The following is a 5,381-nucleotide window of genomic DNA, read 5'->3' on the forward strand; positions in this document are numbered from 1 at the left end:
TGCTCACTAATTTTTAAAATATTTTCCCACAATGTTTTTAAATGTCTCCTTTACTTCAATTGCATTTTCTTATTGATTCTGACAATTTCTGAATTAACTGTAGGGGACTAGTGTTGAATTGTTTGTCCCCTCTGATAGTGGTAGACAGATTCAGAATAATAGTTTGCTACTGATTTTAATCAAGTCATTATTTTTCTCACTGGAATTTCACCCAGATTTGTGATCGAAGTAGACTAGAACCTATTGCACCTCTCAAGATTGCGCTTGATTCGGTGAGTGATGCAAGCAAAACATGTAGACCGAGAGCTATAGAGTTTGAATGTCATGAAGTCACCCATACAATTGATTACTTGCTAAAATCTATGTGTTTTCAACAGCCTGTGAAGCATGATCTCTTGATCTGACAGATTTTAAACATCTAGAAGTTCTTTTTTTCTTCAAATTTTATAACAAAAGTTTTCAGAGCTCAAGTAAATGAATAGGTCAGTAATAGTTTTCCTGGCTACTGCTGTTCCATAACGGAGAAGAAGAATTTCTTTTGAAAAATGTATTTTTAAGTATCTTTCAAAGAAGTTGGGATTTGGGCTCCTGGTGGTGCCCAGGAAGTGAAATGAACCATAAATGAGACACATCAAAAGTAACTTACAAAGAACTTTTTTAATATTAAAGTGATGAATCAGAGCTCAAATTAACAAGTAAAGGAGTCCGCCTATAATGAAAATCTTTTTCCAACATAACACTTCATTATAAAGGGAGTTTTTCTATAATAGAAGCAAGTGTAATTACATTTTTATATATAATTAGGACATTATTATCATTTCACCATATCAAAGTTCATTATGAGACATCTCGGATACATTTTTCATAGAGCAAAAATAAAAAGAGAACAGGAGTCCTTCAATTAGTCTCATATAAGGACATCCACAGAGACTCAGAGAAACTGATCAAACAGCTTACTTAGCCCAAAAGGGACCAGGTAGAACCACACTGCTTTCATGACACAGAAGTTGCCTCTTTTTTTTGGTATCCTGCATAATTTCTAATTACAGGGTATTTTTTTTACCCCATTTCTATGCAACCCTAAGAAATTAAAGGTGCACAGATTCTGTCAGAACCCTTCTTTTCCCAGCTTTTCAAGCTGCTGTATCTCAGTTTCTTGGTGTTTCCTGGGTTTGTAATCCTCGCTACACCTACCATAAACACTGGTGTGAAAGGAGAAAATCTACAAATCGATTTAATACCTTTTGACATATAGAAATGAGCACATTAACCTACTCAAACTTAATGAAAACAAAATGTAACTTTTATGTATTCAGTTACAGAGTTTGTTGCTTCTGGTGGAGAGAAATGAAGGTGATAGTATGATTTTGAGTTTACTCAATATTTCAACATTAGAATTTCTACTTTTGGCTTTTGGATTTCCCACCAAGCACTGCCCCTTGAAACGAATATATATTCAGTTGGGTTTGCAGCTCTGGTGACTAGGATACAAGGAGGTCGGCCTGGGGACTGAGAGAGATGTGTTGTACAAGGACAAACACACACACACACACACACACACACACACAATCTCAAGCCTGACCTTGGAGCTGGGAAGGCAACTTTGTGGTGGATGACCTTTCACTTTCGTGTCTTTCCAACAGCAGCAAAGGGTTTTCTACAAATCCAGCAGCTACACACAAAACAAACAAAAACCCCAAACAAAAATACTAGATCATGATCTCTACTGCACTAAGTAACTTCTTTTTAAAAAAGAGAGAGAGAAAGAAGAAAAGTGTAGGCCATAAAGTCGAGGCAGGGGTGAGGAGCGGGGACTGGGGACATTGGTGATGGGAAATGTACACTGGTGGAAGGATGGGTGTTGGAAAATTATATGATGAAAACCTGATTATAAACAGCTTTGAAACTATGTATCTCACTGATTCAATAAAAATTTTAAAAAAAACTAAAAAGATCCTGTGTATTTTATGGTGTTTACAAATTCCTCATTTCCTAAAAATAAGTTTGACATAAATCAAAACATGCAAACAGACAAAATGCATGTATAGTATCTCTTAAACAAATGATTCAAGTATGTCAAGAGTTTTAGGTTTATCATTTTAAAGAACAACATTAAACTATCACAAAAATAATCACAAATAGTTCAATTTTATCGATGATAGACCTTAAGAAAACATTATGTGACTATTTTTCTTGGGAATCTTTTTATTGTTTCTGTTTTTTTTTACTTTTCTTATATTTTTTTTATAATACCCTCCCCACCAGGGATTGCATATCAAATCTTTTTTTTCCTTTTTTTTCTTCTTTTTTTTTCTTTTTGCATATCAAATCTTAAAAAAGACTTTAGAGAGCCCTGTCACTAATGGCAGAGATATATTTGAAATAATGATTATATCACTCAAAGCACACTACTTGTTTCATCATTCACTTGCATAGCTATATAATGACAAGTCTTAAAAACATAGTGACTCTAATTTAAAATGAATTTATCGCCCTAATTTCTTAAACAAACCTTAGTGATCAGTACCCTCTCTCTGTGAAATATTTCTCTCTGTTATAATGGCATGATTTTTCATAGGAATTAAATTTTTATCAAGTCCTGTAGCCAGGGTTTCTTTTGAATAAGTATCAGAATTTTGGGGGCTGGAGCAATAGCACAGAGGGTAGGGCATTTGCCTTGCATGCGGCTGACCTGGGTTCGATTCATCGATTCCCAGTATCCCATATGGTCCCCTGAGCACTGCCAGGAGTAATTCCTGAGTTCAGAGTCAGGAGTAACCCCTTTGCATTGCCAGGTGTGGCTCAAGAAGCAATATATATATATATATATATATATATATATATATATATATCAGAATTTTGTATAAGAAATTATATCTTAAAACCAACCACTTTCCTCTGTATTATACTAAAATATTACCAAGATGATAGTAACATTGGAATAATAGTCTGTTATCTGTTATTCTTTTTTAAAGGTTTTTACAAATATTTTGTTTATTTTAATGAAGCAGTACAATGTCCATTTAAAACCCATATCCCAGGCCAAAAAATACAAACAAAGTCAAAAAAAGAGCAGTGTTCTGTTGTATACACTTCTGCAGGAGTAACTTTAACTGCTAATAAAATAACTTTTCTGGGATCTTCTGACAAGATTTCTCCTTAATCTTAAGATGTTTTCTCTTCAGTGAAGCCATCTTTGGAGTTAGTCATTACTCTCATAATAGCTGTCATATCATTTCCAACCTGATATTCCTCTTCTTTTGGTCCATACCCTCAGATTTTAAAAGTAGCTTCAAGTTAAGGAAAGGTCATTTTCCACAGTTCAGTTCTGAAAAACTCCCATCTCTCCCGGAAAGGCATAGCCCAGGAGTGAAGCACCCACATGCTAGACTTCAGGGCAGCTGGAAAGTCAATGGACACGTGCATTGGTCGATCTTATTATCCCACGCCTGCAAATGCACAGTCCCTACAAAAGGTGGCCTTTCTGTGCACACGAGTCATTTTCTAAAAGGAGAGGACAAGAGGAAAGGACTGAGGTTTGATCATCAAAAATCAGCACAACGAAAACAAATGATAATGAATAATGGGCACTAGAATTCAAATTCCCAGATGTTTTAAAGAGACTGTGTGCCTGTTCTCAATTCTTTTTGAACACCACGTTACAAATGAACTATTTTTTAAAATAAAAAAGAATTGAGGGAAAAGAAAAAAAATAAAAAGAATATCTAAACCCTTGAACGGCCCCCTGTTTGTTCCTGATAAACTTCAATCACACCTTCTTCTTCCATCCCCAGTTCTTTCGGAGGGTGGTTATCAGCGATTCTCTGACCTTCAAAGAGAAACCTGAGCGAATTCACTGGGACTCCCTGTCTTTGACAGTAAGATTCTTTGAGTTTCCTGCTCCTTAAAGACTATGATCCAGGAGGTATGCTAACCCATTTTGGCACCCAGCGGCTTCTTATAGAAATGCATCTAGACTGTGAACTGAGCTACAACCCCATGCCGACAGGGGAGGGGAAAGGATTTTCTCTCGCTTTCTTTCTAAGCAGGAGATGGTAGCGGTGGCAGTGGCAGCCCCACATGGCATTCGCCATCTCCTAGAACTCACAACCAAGAGGTATGAGTTTGCAGTGATGTGGCACGCAGGAGATCATGGGATGGGGGTGTTACCGGCACGCTCTCTGCCCAGATGAGATCCGGAGCACCTGTGCATGAAAACGGCCCCTCTGCTCCTTAAAGACTATGATCCAGGAGGTCTACTGACCCATTTTGGCACCCAGCGGCTTCTTTTTTTTTTTTTTTACTTTTTTAATGGGGGGTTCACACCCTTTGTTGCACAGGGGTTACTCCTGGCTCATGCACTCAGGAATTACTCCTTGTGGTACTCGGGGGACCATATGGGATGCTGGGAATCGAACCCGGGTCGGCCACGTGCAAGGCAAATGCCCTACCTGCTGTGCTATTGCTCCAGCCCCCCCAGCGGCTTCTTATAGAAATGCATCTAGACTGTGTACTGAGCTAAAATATCAGAAATCCAAAACCGCGCGAGCTCATATAATCTTCATTCTCAGCAATGGAAAACAAATTATCAAATGATGCCTTTTCAGCAGGTTTGATTGTTGGGGGGAAATTCCAAATAATAATAGTGAGTTCTGTGTTGAAATATTGAATGTTTTCAAAGTATATAGAGAATAAAGTGAAGATCATTAGTCACTCAGATAAGGGGGGTGGGAGTGGGAGGGGGGTATATTTGGGGTTCTTGGTGGAGGAACAGGTGCACTGGTGAAGAGATGGGGGTTTGATCATTATATGACTGAGACTTAAACCTGAAAGCTTTGTAACTTTTGTCACAGTGATTCAATAAAATAAAAATTTAAAAAATATATATTTTTTCACATCGTATAAAATGGTTGCCATTCATATGTGCCACATTTTATTAAACTATTGAATTAAAAAAACTCCTTTGAGTTTCTTGAGACGTGTGGTCATTTTCACTTTAAAGTGAATCTCACTGCTATCCTGTCCAATAACTTTCAGCTTTATGTATTGTCCTTCCTTCTTATCCCCCCAAGTCCTCAGTTGAAGGTTTTGCCTCCTGACCCAACATGGTGATGGTGGCTTGCCCCGGGGTCTCCACACAGCAGTGGTCGGTAGGCAGAATCTCTCTCTAGGAGTTTCAGTCTCTGTTATTCTTAAAGGGGGAAAAGAAAACTATTCAAATACTTTCTCATTATTGCCTTCTAAAGCCCTTCAGTTAGCATGAAGATGTGTCCCATTTCCCTATGCAAAACTAAAATTAAACCATCGTTCACTCTCCACAGTATTTAAAATTTTAGCAACTCATCTTGTCTTTGAACTGGAGCAAACTTCAGTCACAAACC

General features: G+C 37.5%; 1 pseudogene; it reads right to left on the reverse strand.

Annotated features, from left to right (window-relative positions):
* Positions 1-3,725: 3,725 nt before the first annotated feature.
* Positions 3,726-5,107, reverse strand: LOC101545571 (small ubiquitin-related modifier 1-like; annotated as a pseudogene).
* Positions 5,108-5,381: the final 274 nt, after the last annotated feature.

The sequence above is a fragment of the Sorex araneus genome, chromosome 7, assembly GCF_027595985.1.
Source record: "Sorex araneus isolate mSorAra2 chromosome 7, mSorAra2.pri, whole genome shotgun sequence".
Lineage (NCBI taxonomy): Eukaryota > Metazoa > Chordata > Mammalia > Eulipotyphla > Soricidae > Sorex > Sorex araneus.